The sequence below is a fragment of the Desmodus rotundus genome, chromosome 8 (genome assembly GCF_022682495.2).
Source record: "Desmodus rotundus isolate HL8 chromosome 8, HLdesRot8A.1, whole genome shotgun sequence".
In the NCBI taxonomy this organism is placed as follows: domain Eukaryota; kingdom Metazoa; phylum Chordata; class Mammalia; order Chiroptera; family Phyllostomidae; genus Desmodus; species Desmodus rotundus.
In genome coordinates, this window is record NC_071394.1 from 103712572 (window position 1) to 103737113 (window position 24542).

The following is a 24542-nucleotide window of genomic DNA, read 5'->3' on the forward strand; positions in this document are numbered from 1 at the left end:
TCTGATATCTCTACTTCAAGGACAGTCCTTTTCCTGTACAGTGCTGTGTACCACTGAAGATCATGTGGAGAGACACTTTAAGAGGCCACGTTTGAGGGATTGCTACTATAATCGGAGCAGGTTAGCAGCTGATCTCCCTGAGGCTATCTCCAGTCTCCTAATGCTGTTTCATATTAAACAGGTTTGTGAGTGAGTCACTTTGGCTGGCACAATCCAGCAAAGTGATTGCTTCAGCTCTACTTTGAAACTTGAAGTCCTCCCCTTGCCTGGAGGTAACAAACTGAATTCAAACATCAGCTATAATATTGCAGCCATTCTGGGGCTGACTTTGTTTTTCATTTATATAATTTCAGGCTTCATTTAGCATTTACCCACTTTCCCTTTCCATGCTTACATGATTTGGTACGGAGTGCTCTTATGTTAACTCCTTTGTTTAGGTGATACTGGAATAGAAAAGGAGACACACCCTGCCCAGGGAGCTCTTAGTCAAAAAAGGAAAGGGAACCCTCAATTAGCCCACGAGAGCTGCTGCCTGACACACAGGTAAGTCTTACAGGTGATAAAATTTTGATCACTTTGAGGAAGGAATTTGGATTTTCTGTTGCTTCTCATCCACAATTGAGGAAGTTACTCTTGTTAATTGATTTGGAAGCTAAAAAATTCCCCTTCTAAGCTCCATTGGCCTTTCAGCTGATACAGCACCTCTCTATCCTGGATAGTACATAGGGTCTAAGTAGGTGAGACAGTGAAAGCAGATGGAAGATTAGAATAAAAATAGAGGGAACCATGGGTTAGCACTCTTAAGTGAGGTCAAAGAATAGTTGCTTTCCTTTGTTTTCTTTAAAAGAGAGAAAATGGACTGGTAATGGTTTTAGGGGGGGTATTAGAATCTAAGTTGGCAGAGTTAAAACAGTTTTGGGAAATGATCACATTCGGGGTGAAGTCATCTCAGTGGCTAGTGAAGTGGAGAGGCAGTGGAGGTCACCTGTAACCTCAGCAGGACTTGGGGAAGGGAGTAAGACTGAGGTCCAGTGAATGTGGAGTGAGTGAAGAGAAGGGTAGATAACACTGATGACCCAACCAAGGGTAGAGAATTTTATAACTGAATGAAGAATGAGTGTTTGGATATGGCAGTGTGGAGCCAGAAGGACAAATATGTCTCTTTTCCCAAATAGCCATGGGGTGTGTGAAGAATGGAAGAATAAACATCCTTTTCAGGATGTTTATTCTCATTCCCATCTCATTCCCAGTGGGCACCAGGAAAGGCAGTGCCCTTCAACAAAGGTTGTGTTTCAGTTAAGGCAAGAGGAGAAAGGATCCCAATGGGAAAGTCTGACTTTGTAGAGAAGGGAGTTTACCAATGGATGAGGAGGGCTCCAGAGGGCCAGCAGAAAGGGTTGGGCTGTGGGGCAGGGAATAGGAAAAGAATGAACAAAGGGGAGGATGGAAGTGATGGTAACAGAAAAGACAGGCCATCAGAGGGGCAAACATTCAGGGTAGAGGCAAGGCATGCCAGTAGTGGAGAGGAAGGTAAAGCAGCATCAACTAGTCTGGAAAGTCTGTTTGGGCCTCTGGCAACGAGAGGTCTTGGAGCCCAGGGCTCCATAGGGATACAACAAGTCTAAAGTTGTTTTGTGCTTCAGCAGAAGCCAGCCTCAGGTAGGGAGGATAGAATTGTTAGACCTGAATCAAAAGGAAGCTCCCAGGCATCCTAGGGAAGCATCTGGGCATGGGTGCAGATAAATTAGCCAAACCTCTCCTCATGTTGGTGAAATCCCCGTATCCCTAATGTCCCCTCAGAGCCCTTGGGCCTCAGCCATAGAATTCTCAGGTTTAGCAGAAAGGATTCAGCACCTAAACTTCTTCACCAACCCAACTTGACCTGATGACCATAAAATAAAGGCGCTCCCAAGAGTGTTAATCATGAGCGCAGTGGGGCTTCCCAACACACCTCTTCCCACCCTGGGCAGGAGGCCAGTTACTGGAGATTTACATATGAATCTGGGAGCTTAGTCAAAGAGAGAAAAATTGTAAACTCAGGTTTTGGGAAAACTGTGATATTAAGTCGAGACAGGAAAAGCAGCAACATAAATGCAATGCTGAATCAGTTGAGTGGTGGATCTAAACTTTATGTAACTCAGATGTCAGTTGGAATTACTCTGTCTCTTTAATATCTGTTAGGATTGATTAAAACCCCATCCTGCGGAAGGTACGGTACCCTCCTCAGGTTCATGCATGGACCCACGGACTAACAATTTTCTTAGGTCCTCCTCTGATTCCCAACTTTGGCTGAGTTCTTTTCCATCCCAAAGTGGACCTAATCGTAGGATCTGTATCCCTTTCTCCTTGATCTCCTCCACAAGTAGTGCTCACAGCAGGTAGAAAGAAGCATGTTTAGAACTTCTGCTTGGGGTGGGGGTCAGGGTACAGATCAGCACTAGACAGTGGCTGACATAGAGTTAATATCAAATAGCTCTATTTTTAAAAATGCCCTTCGCTGTTTCTGCCAACTCCCAGACTCCCAGCACATTGCCTCTCTTTCTCCTCTCTTCTCTCACCATTTCCTTCTCTCTTTCATTCTTTTCTCACTCCAAGTCCTTTTTCATTTTTTAAGGAGAGATGTTTATTTGCTTCTTTGTTAACCTCTGGCCACCCCTGTCCCAGAGCTCACCTAGCTTTTCAAGATATTTTCCTAAACAAGATAGTCCTTTTTTTTCTAAGAGAAATTTTGGAGCAAGCTGGATAAAAGACTTTCCTTACCTATTTTTATTGGTCTTGTCAAGAGACAGCTGGCTCCCAGAGTCTGTAATTGGGCTTAACCTACAGGTACATTTTAAGTGGTTCCTGGTACATATGGGTAGAAGAGGCAGGGAGTTGTACTAAGTAGACAGTTCTGGGCTGTCCCAGTGACCTTCCCACCCAGTCCGTGGTTCTTACATGTTCTAAGCATTGTGTCTCCCTGAGCAACTTCTCTCACGGAAACTTCCCAGACCACGTGTACGCTTACTCTTGGAAAGTACATCAGCTTGTTCACCAGTCACCACTCTCTTACAGGTAATAGACTGGTCCTCCCTCAGTTCTCTCTCTCTCAACTCCCTTCCCTCCAGGAGGAGGACAGACACAAAGTAGCTCTTTGTTTAAGAACTTGAAAACTCAGTGTCTCTTTTCACCTAATTAGAAGGAAGTGTTTTTCCATTCACTTCATTTTCTTGCTGGAATTTGCTAACTGGAATTGAGTGGCTTTGTTTGCATACAAGGTTTGTTCATTAATTAACAGCCTCCAGGCTAGTTTGTCCTTATCAAGACTTAATATTTAACTCAGCACTGGCTAAATCTGAAAGAGTGCTGGAAATTGCTGGTAGGCTCTGCTATGATGGGAAAGGACCTCCAAGGTGGTGTAGCAGCTCTCTTTTCTCTGCAGGAAGCTATTTTGAAGACTAAGACCCTTCAAGGAGTGTAACTGAAATGTCTGGGGATCCTTAACAGAGATCAGGGATGGCCACTGCTTTGCCAGTGCCCTGTAACGATGAACTGGGACAACTGACTCAGGATCTAAGAGAAAAATAGTCCAAACAGTTTTAAAACTTACTATTTTTTCCCCACAAGTCCTTTTTATTTTCTATTCCAGAAAGCACTAAGTAATTGCCAGCTATTGCCTCACTGGTTTCTCCATCCTCTGGTATCTGGTTGTGACAGGCAGAATTTTGGCCCTAAGATTTTTGCTCCCTGATATTACCCCTGTGCTTATGCTATATTAATTGGCAAAAGAGACTCTGCAGATGTAATTAAGGTTATTAATTAATTGACCTTAAAATAGGGAGATTATCTGAGTGGATCCAATGCAAGGATGTGAGCCCTTAAAAACTGAGGGCAGAAGAGGAAGGCAGGGAGATTCCAAGCAGGAGAAGGACTTGATATGCTGTTGCCAGATCTGAGGGAGAGGGGCGTGTGCAAGGACCAGAGAGAGACCTTTTGGAGCTAAGGGCAGCCCTCAGCTGACAATCAGCAAGGAAACAGGGACCTCAGTCCTACAATAGCAAGGAACTGAATTCTGCCAAAAACCTGAGTGAGTTTGGATTCTTCCCCAGAGCCTCCAGGAAGGCATGCAGCCCTGTAAATACCTTAACCTGGGCTTTGTGAGACTCTAAGCAGAGAACCCAATTGACCTGCAGAAACCGTGGGACAATGTATATGTGGGGGTTACTCGTTGCAGTAACAGGCTATGATTACATGGGGTCTCTGTCTGTTGTCCAAAAAGTGTGAGCAGTGGAGACCCTCCTTTCTTAGGAGGAGCTGACTAAGCAAGGGTCTTCATAGCAAGGTTGTGTGGGCAGATTTGGTCACAAGTTAGCACTTGAACATAAACTGTGTTCAAAGGTATGAGGTGGCCTGGCCTCTTGTTTATAATCTAGATCTGCACGGTCAGTGCTGGTAGTCACCAGCCACAGATCGCTTATATTGAAATTTAAATAATTTGAAATTAAATAAAATTAAAAATTCAGTTCCTCAAACGTATTAGCTACGTTTTAAGTGTTAACATCCATATGTGACTAATGGCTACTGAATCGGAAGGCGCAGATATAGAACATTTCCTTTACTGTGGAAACTTCTACTGGATGGTCTGGTCTAGATGGTTAGCAATGATGACATTCAGTTGCAACTGTTCTTTGTCTCACCTGGGGCACTGAGAGGTAGGATCCCTCTACTCCCTAGCAGAATTATTGCAAAACAGATGCATGCAAATTCCTCCCAACTGAGGCAAGAAATGTATGCATTTTATGGAGACTTTCATGTCTCTGCTTTCTTTTCTTATCACTTGCATAAATTACCTCATAAGGATAGAAAGCCCTGGAGTGGAACACTCCAGGAATACCAGAGACAGGTATCGGGCCTCACTTTTTTCCGTCAATGAAAGAGGCGTTACCATGTAGTAAATGGCCAAGAAGTCTCTGGGGCTGGACTGCCAAATTTTTCAAGGGTTTCCTTTGTACAGTAGAACAAATGTGGGTACCTAGGCAGAGCTTTGTCATCCCCTGAAGCAGACAAACTCAAACACGACATAGCTGCCTCTCTTTGTTGGCTTCCAATGCCCCAAAGTAACACTAACCTGGGGAGGAAAAAAAATGCTTATTCTCTCAGAAGATATGTATCTAGTCTCAGAATCAGACTTCTGCCTCAGGCCCAACCAGCACAAGTAAGAATTAAGACTTCCTGGCCAAACTGCCTTGTAACTGGTGGTTGTTCACTAGGGCTTGCAGGCGGTGATTGGAGAGGTATGGCACAGGCCAAGGGGAAGAGCCTGGCTTTTGGGTTAGGAGACCTGAGTCTGACTCCTTCATCCATGCTGTGGCATTTCCCTGAGATAGTTAACAAAGATTTCTGAGCCTCACTTTTTTCATCCGGGACACAGATGAAACAATTGAGGATAACAACTTCTGATTCTTGGGACTATTGCAAAGCTGTTGTGAGGGTTAAAGGAGAGAATTGCACAGATTGTCTGGTGCACAGGAGTTTCTCAGGGAATGGTATTGTAGCTAATGTTATTACTCATATGGGTTGTATCAGGAATGACCATCCATCTGATTCCCTGGCCAGTCTCATGGGTGGTCTTGTCTCCGTTCCCATTTTAATCACCACTCCTATTGCCATACCCTTAACCCAGTCTTTTCAACAATTTCATTCCCCATAAAAAATCCCATACAATTCCAAATGTCCTCCTCTCTCACTTCTACCCAAAATATTCCTCTGAATGTCGGATTCCCTATGATTCTTGCATATCACTAATACCTCCAATCCACTATTTCACTGAGAAATAGAAGCAACCAGAAAAGAACTTTTCATAAACTCCTACCACCACATCTACCCACCTTCTGGCATCTGTGCATATAAACTCTGACTTTCCTCTTGTTTTGATAAGTAAACTGTCTGTGCTTCCATCTAATGCCAATCTCAACACCTCTGCAGCCCCTTTTCCTTACTCTAGAACTTCACTCATCCATCACCCTGTATCATTAAATTTTCCCTTTTCACTGGATCTTTTCCAATGCAATAGATATACACCCATATTTCTCATATATAAAAAATCCTTCATAGACCCCTATTCTTCAACTGTTACCTTTTTTCTCTGCTCTCCTTTTTAGTGTCCTTAGCTGATGTTTTCTCATCTCCCTAAATTCTAAAGGCTGAAGTGTCCCAGGGTTTAGTCCTCAGAACTCTACTCCTCTCTGTCTGTACTCACCCCAAGAGATCCACACAGCTCCATGACTTAAAACACCTTCCATATGCTGCTAAATTTATGTGCCCTGCTTGGACCTCTCCCCTGAGCTACAGACTCTTATGTATAACTACCTCCTCAATATCTCCACTGGATATCCAAAAATAGATATCTTAGACTTAATATAGTCACAAATAAACTGTTACTTTGAAGCCCCCAACCTCCCAAACTGCTCCTCCCATAGTTGCCCCTGAAGCATTAAATGGAACTCCATCCTTCCATTGGCTCATGCTAAAAATCTTGGTTTTACCTAGATCCCTCTTTTCCTTTTGCAAACCTCATCTACTCTATCAGAAAGCAAAGGGATATCAAGAGTCCAAAAAGGCTATTTCATCCAGGACAGAGAAAAGTCTCGAGTCACCACAGGATACTCCCCTCTAGTGACCAAAATTATTACATAACCTAGGTGTATTCATCCTTTATTCAGCAAATATATTTGGAGCATTTACCATGTTCCAGGAAATGTTCTAGTTGCTAGGGATACAGCAATGAGCAAAAACAGGTAAAATGTCATGGAGTTTGCCTTTTGCTGAGAGGAGACAAAAAACTTGTTAGGTCATTGAAAAAAATAATTTAGGGTTGAAGGGACAAAAAGTGATGGAAGGAGGCTGTTTTATATAGGGTGGTCATGGAAGCTTCCGTGAGAGGTGACATTTAAGTGTAGGCATTTAAGCATTAGCAGAGTCAACCACACAGATATCCAGGAATGAATCACTCAAGCAGGAGGGGGATGGATGTAGAGGTCCTGAGGCAAAAGCATTCTTGGAACATCCCAGGAACAGGATAGAGGCATCTATAGCTGGAGTTGAGTACAGTGGGCAGTGGCAGGAAATGAGATCAGAGAACTGGGGTGAGATCACATAGGCCTTGCAGCCTGTTGTGAACTCATGTTTTGTGATATAGTCTTTCCTATAAGTCAGCCCTCAATGCCCCACCCCCGACCCCACCTTGGGTTGTCTGACCTTAGGAACTGAAAGTGCCAGGCCACCTATATGGCCACCTACAGGTAATGCCAGCACCTAGGAATAACAGTGAGTCAGCACAGGTGACTATGCTATTCACTTAGCTTTCATTAATGCAGATTCCATCCAAATTTATAATAACCTAATAACACTAATAACCACTCAGACACAATCAGCAATAACATCACACAAGAGAATTGGGGAATAACAAACCTGAGTCCCAAGAGTCCAGATCAGAGTCTGGGCTTGGGAAGCAACCACTCAGCATCTTGCAAGGCAGAGTCTGGGTGGCTTCAGAGTCAGCTAGAACAAGGTCGATGGAACAGCAGCGTGCCATTCTGTCCCTCTCAGCTGTCTTAGCTGTCTGTTTGAAGGCCTTTGCTTTCATATTTTTGAACAATGTAATGCTGCATCAGCCTTTGATTAACACACATGTTGTGTGCCACCCCAATATGCACATGCTGATTATGTCACTTTACTGTGTGTGCTCTGAGAGGCTGGTGTTACTCTTCAGAGAAGTACACATTGTCCATGTTGCTCCACTGCACATGCCCTGAGAGAGTGGTATTCCCCCTCAAATAAACACATGCGGTCTACCATGTTATACTTTGCATGCTCGAGGGGTTGCACTATCCAAGACATTGCTCTACTGCGCATGCTCTAAACATGGCTTCTTAATTGACAGGACTGACGCTATCTTAGTTCAGTCCTGCTTTCCACACCTCCCAAGAAAGGGATTGGGGATTTTACTCTGATGAGCAGGAAGCCAAGGGAGGGTTTAGAGCAGAGGTACATCATGATCTGACTTACATTTTAACCGGATAAGGCAGAAATCTGGGTGAAGAATGGACTGTAGTGGGGAAGGAGTAGAAACTGGAAGACCAGTTGGGTGACTATGCTATTAATTCAGGTGCAGAAAGATGGTGCTTGAATTAGATGGTTACTGTGGATGTGACAGGAAATTTAGACTTCATTTTGAAGTAGAGCTTATAGGTTTGCTGAGCAATTGTGGGTGCACAATTTCTATTCATTGAGCCAATGGATACACAGAGTATTCTGGGGTGAGGCAGGACTTTTCCCTGGTCTGGACGAAACATCCCTGTCATTGACTACCCCTCCCCTCTTTGTTCTCTTTCCACGCTCTCACTTGCAGCTGTCTGATGACTAATACTTTGTTCCACATCCCCTGACTCTAGGGAGGAGTGTCCTGAACACTGAACACTAGGATATTGTCATTGGAAAATATCTACAAATGTAATTTAGTAAATTGGGGTTCTGGATTATTTGCAATTCTCTTGCCAGTTTTCCTCAACCTGAACAACTCTCTTTATGCTGATAAAGTTGAGCTCCAAAGCTGAAAACGCGAGGCTCAAAGTCTGGGACATGGTGGTCACACATGGTCCTTTCACACTGTCAAGCCCATTCTGAGCAATTAAGTGAAGTCCTTTTTGAGAAGTTTTTCCCATTTTAGCAATACATGCATCTTATTACTCTTAAAACTCATATTATACAATTTCTAAATGTAGAATTAATATAATTGGATAGGAACCCAGTTCTCACTGTCAGAAGATTTGTAGAGTTCTTCTTTACTGCAAAGACCTTTTCTTCAATTCTAAGGGCAGCAATAATGCCTACTAAGGCTGGGACCAGGGCAAGTGAGATGCCTAGGGAGCAATATTTAAGAAAGCACTCATGTTCAGGGACTTGCAAGTACAGGGTGTGAACCTGAGAACAAGGGCCTCCTGAAATACTGTGCTTTGGGCACCAGCATTGCCTCACCCTACTCCTGGCCTTGCTGCCTATAGAGAAGCATTTTGGTTTATTAACCAGGCAGCTGTAGCATCAAGAGTAGGACCAGTTCCCCACTGTTTGGCCATGACTGTGCAACAGAAAGCTGCTCTTAGAGAAAGCAAATGGTGTGGAGAGGAGCCATGTTCAGGAAGCTCTGCCAAGCCAGAAATTAAAACCAGTGGGAAAATGGGGATGAACATTATGGAGTTTTGCTTCATAATCAACTCAACAAACCACTGGCAGTGTATTTGTTGAGGGCTAACTGGATCTATTCATCGTATCTATAGCATTTCTATCTCATTTGTGACTCCTCAGATACAGCGTTTATAAACTGTGTATTCTCTATGATGTATCTTTTTTTACATACTACAAAAATTAACAGAACAAATAATGGCTGCAACATAAATGCTTGAGGCAATCAGTTAAGGGCTTATTTTTAAGGTCGGGTTAACAAATTCCATTTTTAAAATGAGTCCAAATTGACTGAGTGATTCTAAATTAGTTCTTTAGTTTTCACTCTTAACTGCTGATAATGCCACTATAAATTTCAATTATTTAAAGGCAACCTTAATACGTGTGAAACAAGAAAAACGAGGACAGAAAGGAGTAAAGCACTTGCTGCAAAACAGGCTGACATTTTGACTGGCACAGAGATTTTTTTCTCTCACACACTTGTGCTTTGACATTTCAGTTGGCACAAACATTTTACAAATTCTTGACCTAATCTGATGCACTGTTGTTTAGCGATTGCTGATGTGACATGTTTTAACCTCAAGCTCACTGGATTTCAAATGTTACCTTTAACTGTCAGTCAGGGTTGGATGACCTCCAAAACACAGTCGAGGCAAGAGTCTGTGTACCTTGGAAGTTAAATTTATTTGCCTAGAATGATGAAAGAGCAGCTTGAAGTAGGAGTTGGGGGAGGGGCAGGAAAGGAGTATCATTCAGGGCAATTATTGGGTGAAAACAGGGCAGAAAACAGATCCCTAGGGAACCCCAATACCTTTAAGAGACAGCAGCCCCAAACATACAATACCTAGGAATAAACCTAACAAGAAATGTGTGGGGCATTATGACTAGGTATGTAAAACTTCAGAATAGATGTAAATAATTCAGAAGTACATTATCTTTCTAAAAGGGAAAACTGTATTGTGTAAAAATGTCACTTCTCAAATTGTTTTTTAGATCCAACTTGACTATCTCTAGGCCTCACTGCCTGCGGGTGTTAGGAAGAGGTTACATTCATATGAACACCCAGATTTTGCTAGCTCATTAGCTTTTATTGACATCTGCCTCTTCATTCAAAAATATGCCAACTCACAATGTTCTGCTCTAATCTTTTTAAGGGCTATATCAGTTAGAAATGCTTTCAGCTGCAAGAAATAAAACACTACCAACAGTGGTTTAAACAATAAAGACATTTAATTGTCTCCATCATTAGTCATGAGGCAGGCAGTTCCAGGTGTGATGCATTGGCTGACTCACAGAATCATCAAAGACCTAGGTTCTTTCTGTGTTCCCACTCTTGCCAACCTAGGAAACTTGCTTTTGTCCTTAGGCTGTTGCTTTGTGGACAAAAGTGAGATGAACCACAGCTCCAAGCATCATGTTCATACTCAACCATGTTCAAAGTAGGAAGAAGGGGCAGTACCACCCGCAGCCTGCTTTCTCTTAAAATCTCATTGCCCAAAGCTGGGTCACATTGCCCACCTCTAGACCAGTCATTGGCCCAGGGGGACTGTAACTGCTATGATGGGCTTTGATCAATCAAATGGGATTCATCTGGTTGCTGGGACCAAGGCTGCCAGAACAAAATCCTGGTTCTCTTAGCTATGAAGAAGGGGACATAGCTACTGGATAGGTAACCAACAGCATTTGTCCAAAGATGCCATACCCACAGGCATTTGAGAGAGACCCCTCACAAGACCACTACTCTGCTGGCTGCTCCAGACTCTTTGATCTGTAACGCACAGGCCCTCTCCCTAGTGGTTGCTCTCTGTCTTCCAAGTGTCAAATCTGCTTGGCTGCCTGCAGCAAAGAGGGGCAGAGTGGCCTTCTGGGTAGTGTGCACTGTGTTGCTAGGATCCCACAGCAATACTCCTTGGGACCAGTCTTGCACATGTGCTCACAGAAACAGCTTCTGCAGCTCTTGCCCCTGATCTCTCTTCCATGGTGACTTTGTAGCAGACCCTACAGGTGGGCTTACTCAACATCCCTTCTCTTCTCCCACTTCCATTCTAGAGGTTGGAAGCTAAATATTTCATAGCCTCCTTTGCTGGTAGGGGTAGTCATGTGTGTGACAGTTTGGGGTAACGCTATTTAAGTAGAAGTTTCCCAAGGGGTTTCTGAAAAAAACCTTTGCTTTCCTGGTAAAGGTCTTGGCGTCAGCTTGGATCACTGTGCTACTTAAGTTTAACATGATCTAGGCAAAGTATTAATAAGATTTTTAAGGGGAATGACAGCAAAATTATTCTAAAGCTCATCTGGAAGAATACACAAGTGAGAATAGCTAGGATATTAGCTTTATTTGGGCAGGGATTATGTGAAAGTAATTTCCTTTTCTGTTTCTTCCAAGGCTTTTATGCTTTGAAAAGACTTCTTAATTTTGAAATCTATTAAATATTTATCTTATTTTTTTTCTGGTTTTATTTTTTATATTAAAAAAGTATATATCAAAAATCAGCATAAGTGTCAGATGGGCACTAGACTTATCAGGGTGAACACTTCATAAGTTATATAAATGTCTAATTCACTGTATGTACACCTGAAACTAATATGTGTAATATTGTATGTCAACTGTAATTGAAAGAAATTCTAAAAATCACCATTAGCAAAGCTATGAGGCAGGCAACAAACTGGGAAAAGTATCCCTGTTTCAGCATGGCGACTGTCCGCAGGAGCTTGCTATCAGGGGGTAGAGGTGAGAGCCATGTCACTGGAGCATGGTGATATTATTATTCCCATATATTATGTTATTTATCTCCATTATATCAATGAGGAAATTAAGAAGTTAGGTAACTTGCCCATGTAGGATGAACTGAAATCCAAATCCAGGTGTTTCTGAGGATAAAAAGCCAGTCTGTGCTCTTTCTACTGTGTCCCACTGCTGATGAAATCTTAACTGAGAAAGGTTGACTTTCCAAGTGAATTAGCAATAATCAGAGGAGTCAGGCAGAAGAGGGCTTTTGAGACATATGGAGAGCAGGAAGGATATATTAAAGGGGAAAGATGAAAATGAAAGTTTTCAGTATACATTGTCCAAATTGGGTCTAGGATCCTTGGGAATGGGTAAGTAGGAAGGATGGGCCCCAAATCCATGTTACCTATAACCTGGACTGAATTCTTGGTCACACATAGTGAAGGCAGTGTATTGTGGAATGTGCACAGACCTTTTATATCCAATAGATCTTTGTTGATCCCCTTTTATCACTTACTAACCTCGTGTCAAAATGAAGATAAAACTGAATCCTTAAGTAATCCAACCAAAGACTCCATCACAGTGCAATTTTCTCTCCTCCAAGGATACTGAGGTTGGGGGCTCTTACTCCCTGTGTTCTGATTCCTGCCAGATTGCACTCCCAGACACCAGTGGGATAGTTCCAGAGCTACACTTAAAGATGTAGGTGTAGCAGTGAAACTTGTTTGCTGCCAACAAGAACCCAATAAGCACAGTTTTATTTTGATTGCAAGTATCCACCCATACTTCTTCGTTCATTAAATACTCCACTCTGTTTTCCCTGGCTTGCTATTGCATTAAGATTGCACAATTGTACACACAGCCACCCAGGGAATAGTATTTTTTAATAGGTGTATTATATTTAAACAGGAGTGGCCATTGTGTATTGACAAAGTTTAAATGTAATTATTATTATTTTTTAATTTTTTAATTTTCACTTTTTAGAAATGAGCCTTTCAATTAAAAATTTATTTTTATTTTTAATGTTTTCCTTTATTGGATTTATTGGGGTGACACTGCTTAACAAAATTATATAGGTTTCAGGTGTTCAATTCCATAATACATCATCTGTATATTGTATTGTGTGCCCGCCCCCCTAGTCAAGTCTCTGTCCATCACCATTTATTCCCCCCCCCGCCCCCCCCCCCCCGTTCCCTCCTCCACATCTCCTTCTCTTGGCAATCACCACACTGTAGTCCATGTCCCTGAGTTTTTCTCTTTTTTTCCATTTTGCTCAATCCCAACCTCCCTACCCCAACAGCTGTCAGCCAAAGGTTAAATGTAACTAAATGAAAATTATTGTGCTCACCACAGATAATTTCTATCTGTATTATTCATATGGCTGAATAATAAAATCCATGATGGAATAGTTCCATTTAAAACTAATGTTGCTCAATTTATGGCCAGCTTTTCAAAATTTTAACTTCAATCACTTTCTTACTCAACACAATTATAGCCATAACTAATTTGAGTTGATTAAATTTGAAAATAAAAATCAATTTATGAAAGGTTACAAAACACAGTAAAATGTAGCAAATTTTTATTTATAAGCACAGATCAGATAGTACATGGAAATTGGTTTACATTGTTTGCAAAGAAATTCTTAATGCAAGTAATATGATAAAACAGTAGCTTATCACACTGATTAATGCATAGACCTGAAGATTATCACAATCATTTTATATAAATAAAAGTGACTAATATGAGAATTTATATTATTTATCCTCTTATATTTAATATGAGCAAGAATAGTCAATTAAAAATTTGTCACATTCTTTTCCTAGTTTAATGTACTTGCTTTTTATTTTACAATCACTCCGAGCTATTGCTTTGATGTCTATAAAAGCTATAATTTTGCTACAAACCTTGAAATTAATTTAGAAACAATTTGATGTCCAATTTTTCAGTAAACAATTAAAGAAACAAGCAGGTAAAACTAATTATAGTGCATTGGTATGAACATATTTAAAGAGTGTGTGTGGATGGAAAGAACATATTCTTGCTTCAAATGGTTCTTAAATATTTGCAATGCCGTGTTTGTAGATGAGATATGCCTATCAAGGCAGTTCCTGGTACATAGTAGGTACTTAGAAATGTTTGTTGAATACGTAATTAACACACTTTACCAAACAAATAAGTGCTTATCACCATGTCTTAGACAAAGTGTCCAAAAATTATTCTAATGATGTGTGGCATATTTACTGGAAGTGTTAAGGCACAAATTTTTCAGACAAATGTGTTACATCTGTTTTGTATGCCGCACAGCATGTCAATTATTAATTACATTTTCCAGACCCTCTTTCATTTCTGCACCTGTGAACTTAAACTCACATATTAGAAAGGTTTCATCCTTCCCCTAGGGAAGCTACATTTCCCACTTCTTATTTTAGAAAGATTCTCTGTTGGATTAGATGTACTTGTACAATTTTCTCTGGTTTTTCAAAACTTCTTATAAAACTTATTTCATTGTAGGCCCTCAGACCTGAAAGAACACTACATATTAAATTCTTCTTTCACTTTCCAGTTTATTCTACTGCTTCTTAGGGGGGGTCATTATATTTTGGTTTCCTACATTCACTTCAAATTTCTCCCGAATCCATGTAACTTTGTCCCATGCCTCAGTCTCTAAACCAGTCAATCCACTTGCATGTTTACATTATTAAACTTAAAAAGGACTTCCTTTACTAGCCACATTGACTTAACACGTGCCCTTGTTTGAGGACATAAAAGACATCACTCCTGCAGGGAGTGTCATCGGAGAACACCAGGGATCACTGAGCAAAACAGGCTGCGATAGGAATGGGGTACAGTGAGCAGGGCCTACAGCACCTGGGGATTCAGCTATGAAAAGCTTACATCAATTGTTTGAGTAGAATTTACCCAAGACTTTTATTTTTGCAAGGGGCTAGGGAAATAAAAGTTTTAGGGGGAAGTAGGGAGGTCATAGGGAGTGTTACATGGAAATTGTATATTGTACTGTGTACAATTGTACAATTATGGAGTACTTGGCTTCTGCCTCTCAGCTTCTCTCCTCCTGAGGGTCTTGAGGGTACCCAAGTAAGCCCCAGACAAGGCAGTTCTGCTCCACCTAGCCCCCATGTACTGGATGCTGAATTGCCCAGCCATCTCCCCATTCATCTTTCCCAACAGGCCCACTTTTATTTAGGCACCCATCTTTCCTCCATCCCTCCCGCACAGCCTACTGTTCAAGGGAAGCTGACCCTTCCTCATTTCCAGGTCTGGGCCTGATTGGTCGAATGGTGCTCTCATCCCCTTTATCAGGGACTAGATAATGAATGGGTTTGTGACCCAATTGGAACTAATGAGGTGTGAGGAGAAGTGCTGCTGAGGCTTCTGGAGGAGGGTTTCACTTTCCAGGGGAGCTCCGGCAGCAGCTGGCTTTCTCTTCCTATAGCTGTTCTTACACACAGTTTGCAAAGGCAGACTGGCTGCAGCCTTCTTGCCTCTAGCCTGAAGAGGAAACCAAAGCACAGAGGAGGCCATTGCTGGAAGGCTGAGGAAGTGAATGCATCCGTACTTTTTAATCTATAATTTAGGAAGACAGTCTCTGTCTTTTCCTTCCTTCCCTTCCTTCCATGAAGGGCTTTTAAAAAAAGTTATGGCAAAATATACACAACATAAAATACTACCATTTAAACTATTTTAAGTGTATAATGCAGTGGCATTAAGTTCATTTGCACTGTTGGGCAACCATCACCACTACCCATCTGTAGAACTTTTTCATCATCCCAAACTGAAATTCTGTACCTATTAAACACAAAGAGACTTTTAATCAGGCTGGATTCCAGGGTATAGACTGGGCCCTTTCTTCCAGAGGAGGAGGTCACATTGTTTTTAAATGTCATAAACATAGGAGTGGCTTTCTCTCTCGTATTTTCCTTCCATTCACATAGCAGGAGGGATGAGCTGTGTCAAGCCCTGCCTCCACGGGGGAGGTCTGAACATCTTGGTCCTCTATTTCCACTTTCAAGAGAACGTACTGACATAGGGCTGGTGGTTGGTTAGATGAAAACAAAAGTCACTCGTTGTTTATCCAAAATTCAAAGTTAACTGGTAATCCCATGGTTTTATTTGCTAAGTCTGGCATCCTTAGGTAAGGAGAATGCAGCCCCTGAGGCCTTGAAGTCTTGAAGGACCCCTGGTAACAGTAGTGGAGCCCAGTGTCTGGCAATAAGGATCTAGCAAGAAGCTGGCTATCTGGGCAGGGACTAGCATGGAGAGAGGATTGTGGGCCTAACGACACTCCATTTCCTCATTCCTATTGCCAGGATGGAGCATACTCTGCACCTCACATCCCACCTGAACTGTCATTGTGGTTGTGGGGAGGAGAACAGAGAGGGAATCTTAAACTGCTTGAGTATTAACCCAAAAGGACCTGAGAGGAAAAAGAAACCTGAAAGTTGCTGAGTACTCTGCATTGGCTAGATTAAGCAGAAATGAGAATTTAAGAACTAAGGTTAGTTATAATATAATAAAATCCCATTTTTCACATTGAAGTCTGTAAATAAATTTGTACCTGCTATAAAAAAATGGGACTGAAGAGATTGTCCCCAAGGTCCCTTTTGTATTGACAATTCTATAGCTGTAGAGATGAAGCTTGAGGCCCTTGAAGGAAAAGGAAGACATGGGTTAGGCAAGGTTAGGAGCATTTCAGAACCTCCTATTGACTGCTCAGTTGCAGAAGACCCAGCAAATGGCACGAGTGGGAAGAAATTTGAGGAAAATAATGACCACTGTGTAAGCTGTTTTTGTGTGATTTGAGTTCAACTTCTTAAACATTTAAAGTTGAAAATTTGCTAGAGTTAATTATTATTAAGAGTGAGAGGCAGCTGATTTACACTGATTAAGCTGATTCAAGAGATGTTTTCTTAAGGGAACTATAAACGGGCTGTCTAGGGAACCAACTGGTGGACAAGCGTGTTTTTACAGGGAGAGCCCCAAAGGACTCTCGACCCAGGGAGTCTGAAAGCTGAGAACTGTTGAGGAATGAACCATGTTTATCTTCCCTCCTAAATGAGCAGTAATGGAGCAAGCACCGTGGATCCTCTCTGCTGACAGAGGGGGTAAAAGACATGAAGGGGAACTCCCTCAACCCTGCAGAAAGAAAGGGTGCCCAGACAGGCAGGATGCCAGCAAGAAAGCCTTTCTAAGAGCCGAGAGGGGTTAAGCCAATATCAAGAGACTTGAGAGGATATTGATGATCCAGTGGAGGAGCAGTGGAGGAGAAACATCTATAGCTGGGGCCGAGGAAGCAGCATTGCACTCCTCCCCAACAGCACCCCACACTCATCAATAGTCAGAGAGCACTGGCTTGGTGGGCCCTGGCAGGAGCAGGAATAGGAGCAGGAACAGGAGCAGGAGCCAGCAAGGCTGTTCCTGCTCAGTAAGGAAGAGGTGAGTCACAAACATTTTTTGACCAACTCCCTTTCCAGGGAACCCATGGCTCGACACAGGGATCAAGGGTAAGTTATGCTGGAGCACGCAGGCAAGCAGGATGTGGCTGATGCCTACCAGTAGATATCAGTCGTACTGATCAATATTTACACCTATTGATTTACATATGAAGGAGTGAGCTTTGGAGGTAGAAGCACCCTGCCATATGTATCTTTATTGGCTTCGAAGGCCCTTATAAAAAAATATAGATGGCTAGAGTAGAGGTGGTCAAAGGCCATGAACATGTCACCTTCCATTTTAAAGATTGCTACTTGTGAAGAATAATGAGAAATAAAAATTGAAGTGTTGGCTACTCCTGGTGTTAACTAGCAGGCTTGGGTTTTCTAGATTGTGGCTTTTGATACCAGTACTTCCTGCAGAGATTACTAAATGCTTTGCACTAAATCTGGGAAGACCTGTTTGACAGGAAACACCTACCTAAATGAAAGATTCCACCCCAAATCAGAAAGAAAGGGGAAAAATTGGTCTAATAAAACCATGAAACCAGGTATCATGAAGGATAACCACATAACAAAAGGAATATGAAACCAGAGAAATTTTCAGGTGGAAGTATCCAGTAAATGGATTAAGCAATGTCCGTAGACTTTGAGATCTATTCAGTGTGGTGCGGAATCCAGGAAACCAACAAAATGTGTTTAACCTTTTTACACAGTGAGGTAAACATAATCTCATGGAGATGGGGTTCAATGGGAACCAATGGCTGGCCCAGGCTTGTCACACCTGTGGGAAGAGAGACAGAAAGGCTCAGAACAAGCCAAAGCTTGTGGGAAAGAAAAAATGCTGAAGACAAGCAAAAGGGTTTTTAAAAAACTATTTGGAACAAGAAAAACATGGAAGTTGTAGGCCTGTTGTTTGGGAAGTTTACTGCAATGCTTACAGATGATAAAGACCAAGGGAGAATGACACTTCTGCCTCCTCCAACAAGAGAGTGCTTTTCAAGCTCCATGGAGCCGCACAATACACAGAGGGGAAAGAAAGATAAGGGAAGTGACCCAGGCTCTAAATAGTATGTGTCAGGAAAGTGCTTACTGGAAAATTGTTAATTAACTTGGTGCAAAAAAATGAAGAATGGTGAGGAGATAAAAAAGACCTCTACACAAGGGGATTTGAATACTTATTTTAGACAGCCCCTTTCTGTGGACTACCCTCTCCCAGCACTCAGTTACCTGCTAAGCTTAATGGGTTGACCTTGCCCACCCACCTGCAAACCCTCTTTCTAGCCAGGTTCTAGAGAAAGGCCATAATAGAGTTAAAGCTGCAGATTACAGATCAAGGTCAAAAGCCCTGCCAACTTCCAATTCTCAAAGGTAGGTACATGGAGCAGAAAAGGTGGGAGAGCAATAGGAGGTACTCAGGTCCTGGGGGGATGGGATGGAGCCACCTTGTCATTCTCTGCTAAAGTGACACCTGTTCCCAGCAGGTGACTTAATCACCAGTCCCTCAAAATAGCAGCTTGTTCCATAAGCATTCTGGGTTCCTGTAAAAAAAGGCTCTTCAATGGTTTCTTGTAAAGAGCCATACTCAGTCAGAGTATGAAATTTGGGAAAATATTTTGGAAAGCACAGAAAAATTTTAGAAAATCAACTTTGACCTCATTCTCTAGAGATAGCTTCTATTAGCATTTTGTTTAGTGTTTATTATTTTTCTCTGAGAGGGCATACATAGGATTAAAATTTGGATTATAATAAAAAGCTTAAAAAATAAAACAAGAACTGCCTGTAATTCTACCACTGCTGATATTTTGACATTTTTCCTTCCAGTCTTTTTTCTTTGCACACACATACATTTTTAATAAAATGAGAATCATACTGTATATGCAATTTTGTGTCCTTGTTTGCACTTAAAATTGTATTCTGAGCCTTTTTTAAATCATTAAATACTGTTCAAGAACATGATTGTAACTGGCCACCTGCTATTTTACTGTGCCAGAGTTCATCTAACCATTACTTGGCTTATTATTTCTAGTTCTTCACCACTTGAAAATAACACCATTATAAACATCCACGTATGAAAGTCTTCACTTAGGATCAATTTCTAAAGGTTGAATTACTAGGTTAAAGACCACAAACATTATTGAGGCTTTCAATAAATGTATAATGCTGCCTTGTTCTCCAGGAAGGTCGTGCCATTTCACCCCACCCCACCCCCAATGGACAACTGAGGGCCCATTTCTTGTCAAATTTTATTAGATTTGCAGTTTCTGTCTGACGCTTCAAGGCCTTCCAGCTTTGTGCAATCCCATCTCATCACTGCCATCTTGTGTTCTTCTTCTGTGGCTTTTCCAAAGAGAGAGGATGCTCTGGTCCCTGGAATATTTGAAATGCTCTTCCTGTAGTCCTCTCGAGACCTTTATTGCCGCATGGTTACTTTTGTGTTTCCTTTGAGGGGATATGTACTTCCCTCAGTTCGACCAGCTGGATAACTCCTAGCGGCCCTTCTGGACTCAGCTCAGACCTGGTCACCTCTGCAACGCTTCCTCTGACACTGCAGTCTGGTTTGAGGCTCTCCTCTATATTCTCCTCAGTCCTTTCCCTGTCAAAGCACTCGTCACATTGTACTGTGTGCTCAGCTGTCTGCTCTCCAGATGTGAGCTTCCTGAGGGTAGGGACTTGTCTTTTCTTTCTTTTCTTTTCTTTTTTTTTTCCTTTGGTGCCTGACACAGCATGAGGCAGATGTAGATATTCAATAGAGGCTGAATAATACTTAACTTTATTTAAAAATTTTGAAGTTTCATCTCTATTTCCATACCCTGTATTCTATCCTATTTCCCCTAAATATTTACTGAGAGCTTTCTGGTTATATAAGCATCTAGTTGTATTTATTTTATTTTTCCAGTTTATTGAGATATAATTGACATGCCATTATATAAGTTTAAGATGTACAACAGAATGATTTGAAACACACATGTATTGTGAAATGATTATCGCAATAAGGTTAGTTAACATATCTACCACTTCATATAATTACCATTATATTTTTTTGGTCTATGGTGAGAACTTAAGATTTACTCTCTTAGCAATTTTCAAGTATAAATACAGTATTTTTAACTATAGAAACCACACTGTATATTAGGTCCCCAGAACTTACTTATCTTATAATTGGAAGTTTGTACCCTTTGACCCACAGTTTCCTGCCCCCCGCCCCCTAACCCCACCCCAGTCCTGGCAACCACCATTTTACTCTGTTTCTAAAAGTTTGACTTTTAGATTCCACATATAAGTGAGATCATACAGTTTTTGTTTTTCTATGTTTGACATTTTATTTAGCATAATGCCCTCAAGGTTTATGCAAATGGTGGGGTTTCCTTTTTTGTCATGCTAACTAACAGTCTGTTGTATATATACACCTCATTTTCTTTATTCATTCATCAATGGCCCTGTAGGTTGTTTCCATGCCTTGGCTATTGTAAATAATGCTGCAATGAACATGGGAGTGCAAATAGCTCTTTGAAACAGTGATTTCATTTCCTTCAGATATATACCCAGAAGTGGCGTTGCTGAACCATATGGTGGTTTATTTTTAATTTTCGAGGAGGCTTTATACTGTTTTCCATAGCGGCTATACCAATTAACCTTCACACCAACAGTATACAAAGGGTCCCTTTTTTCCACATCCTCAGGATAACAAATTGAACTTCCTCACTACTTTGAAACTCATTTCAGTTCTTCCTTTTGGGAAGTAGTGTCTCTTTTAAGAGAAAGGGAGGCCAGGCTAGCAGTTAACAGGGAATAGGATTAAGTAACCAAACACAGACCTGAGATTAGGGGGCTGGATTTACAAGCAGGAAGTGATATGGGTGTGGCTTCATCTGTACCTTGGAGGAAGTCCTCAACTGAGCTAGCATTTTGGGGAAAGAAGCAGGATTATAGTATCCACATCCAAGAACTCCCTATCCCCCACCTCAGAGATGTTTTAGGTTGTGAACTTGAAAACTGCATCCCTCTAGTGTGCTGCTTAAATGACACAATGGGCCACCAGCAAGACTGTGGCAGCTATTTAGCTTCTTATTCCCGGTATTTCAAGGCACAGTGTGGATGAGATGAACCCAAGGTTTGGGTATTAGGGGATGGCCTCACTCTTGCTTCCTTTAAAGCAGACAGAGAAACCTTGTGACTGCTTATCCCCAAGCATGCTTTCCTCTCCAAAGTCCAGAGCTAGGCACCTCTGGTGGAGATCACCTGTATTTACTCCAGTGTGCCTCTAGTCCTCTCATTTTCCTCATGACCCCTGATGTACAGGAGATTATGAAACACTGCTCTAGCTAAGACAACTCTTGTATGGAGGGAGGATTAAGTGTAAATATGGACATGTCTCTGTCTGGGAAACTTCCCACCACCTATCCCCAAGATTTATTAGAAGGGGCAGGTGGATTCTGTCAATTTCACTCAGCAGCACCCCCACAGGTATGAGAGAGTAATGGCTCTCAAATCTGTTAGACCAGTGAGTCATTCCTGAAATCTAATGTGATAATCTTTTGGCAGGCACATTAGAACAATTTTCTGGTCTCTGCCCCAAGAAATTATAATTTAGTAGGTTGGAGTGGGGCTCATAAATTTGCATTTTTTACAAGCTTCTAGCTGATGCAGTGCTGCTGGTCTGGGAAGGAGCCACTGAACTCTGGGAGTCCCTAGGGCATCCATTTACATATGGATTGCTTTTTTTTTAGAGGTGGGGGTAATCTATAAAAATTACCCGATTATATTCTCTGGGCACCTAAATTTTGTTTTGGCTTCGTATGTTCTGTTTCTTTTTCTCCCCTACACAATGAGGGGAGAGGTTCCTTAGAGTTTGAAGGGGCAGAAAAGGGACTAGGGGATGGAAGGAGAGCTGGAGAGGTTCCAGGAAAGGAGAGGAATGAAGGACAGTAAACTCAAGGCCTGGTGATAGAGGAGCATCCCTGGCAGTTTTGTGGAAAGGTGTGGGAGCAGCTGTGGGGCATAAAGGACGTGGATGGGAGAACAAAGATAATTTCTTTGAGTGCCATGGCCCTCAGGGTGCCAGAGTATGACCCAAGGCAGCTCAAAGGTGTTTAAGGAAGTGAAGAAAAGAGCTCAAGTTATTTTAAAATTATATTTCCTTGCTGGAGGGGGTGTCTTAAGGTGTGACACTACTTGGAGATTCTGGTCTTTAGCTTCATAGGGTTACAATGACATGATAGTTCTGATGCATCATGTGTAGGAGACTTGGGGTGCCCAGGAGGACCCCATTCGGTCTCTCATCCTCATTAAGACCCTTTCTGTTTCTCACTGGGCCAACTGTTGGCGATAGTTCCCTACTGATACCCTGCCTTGAGACTCTCCTTCCTCCACCCCACCCCCACCCCAGTCTTTAGGCTAATTAGCCTAAACCAGAACTCTGATAACAATAGCTAAGCTACCTTCCTGTTAGAACCCAAGACTCCCTAATGTGAGAAAAAGACTCTCATTTCCCCTCTAAGCCTCTTTTAATGAAGGGATTGTTAGAGTTCCACTTACTATTGATTTTAACCAAAATTCCTCTCCAGACATTCAAGGCTTCATATTTCTTGTTCCAAACTATGCTTCTATTTTTTTTCTTTTTAGATTTTATTATATTTCATTTTAGAGAGAGGGAAAGGGAGGGAGAAAGAGAGGAAGAGAAACATCAATGTGTGGTTGCCTCTCATGTGGCCCCCCACTGGGGACCTGGCCTGCAACCCAGGCATGTGTCCCGTCTGAGAGTAGAACCGGCAACCCTTTGGTTTGCAGCCCGTGCTCAATCCACTAAACCACACCAGCCAGGGCCAAACTATGCTTCTAATGTTCTTTCTAGCCACATGTACCACACATGCCACACCTCTGTTGCTTGGACATGTACTTCTGTGCCTTTGCACTTACTGTTCCTGCCACCTGGAATGCCGTTTGTGCCATTTCTGTCTAATAGAATCAACGCATTCTTCAAGGTATAGCTTAAATGTCTCCCTATTTATTTAAAAATTTTTATTGACTTTATTGGGCTGACATTGGTTAATAAAATTATATAGGTTTCAGGTGTACAATTCTATAATACATTATCTGTATATTGTATTGTGTGTTTACCACTCAAAGTCAAGTCTCCTTCCATCATCAATTATTGCCCCTTTGCCATCTTCTACTCCCCCCTCTCCCTTTCCCTCTGATAATCACCTTACTGTTGTTTGTGCTATGAATTTTTTTTTTTTTTGCTAAATCCCTTCACCTTTTCACCCAGCCCCTGTGTCCTCCCCTCTAACAGCTGTCAGTCTATTCTCTGTATCTTTGTATCTCTGTATCTATTTCTCTGTATTTTCTTTGTTTACTTTGTTTGTCAGATTCCAAATATAAGTAAAATCATATGGTGCTTGTTTTTCTCTGACTGGCTTATATCACTTAGCATAATACTCTCCAGGTTCATCCATGCTGTTGCAAAAGGTAAGGTTTCCTTCCTCTTCTTCTTCTTCTTTTTTTTTTATGCCAAGGGATATTCCATTGTGTAAATGTACCACAGCTTTTTTATCCACTCATCTACTAAAAGGCACTTGCGCTGCTTTCAAATCTTGGCTATTAAAAATAACACTGTCAACATAAGAGTGCATATATTCTTTCAAATCAGTGTTTTGGGTTTCTTCACATAGACTCCCAGAAGTGGAATCACTGGGTCATAAAGCAGTTCCATTTTTAATTTTTTGAGGAAACTCCGTATTGTTTTCCACAGTGGCTGCACCAATCTGCATTCCCACAAACAGTGCATGAGGGTTCCCTTTTCTCCCCATCTTCACCAACAATTGTTTGTTGATTTATTGATGATAGCTGTTCTGACAGGTGTGAGGTGATATTTCATTATGGAATTAATTTGCATTTCCCTGATGATTATTGACATTGAGTATCTTTTCATATGTCTATTGGCCATTTGTTTGTCCTCTTTGGAGAAATGTCTTCTCAGGTTCTTTGCCCATTTTTATTTGGATTGTTTGGGGTTTTTTGGTGTTGAGTTGTATAAGTTTTTTATAAATTTTGGATACGAACCCCTTATCAGATGTATCATTGGTGAATATGTTTTTCCTTTCAGTGGGTTGTCTTTTCATTTTGTTGATGATTTCCTTTGCTGT

The 24542-nt window shown here is 41.6% G+C and overlaps 1 long non-coding RNA gene across 1 annotated transcript in view; it reads left to right on the forward strand.

Annotated features, from left to right (window-relative positions):
- The first annotated feature begins 382 nt into the window (after window positions 1-382).
- LOC123480313 (uncharacterized) overlaps window positions 383-24542 on the forward strand; it is a 124109-nt gene continuing 99949 nt past the window's right edge. Inside the window, exon 1 of the long non-coding RNA XR_006656261.3 lies at window positions 383-543. This is a non-coding gene — a long non-coding RNA (uncharacterized lncRNA). The remainder of the gene's footprint in view (window positions 544-24542) is intronic.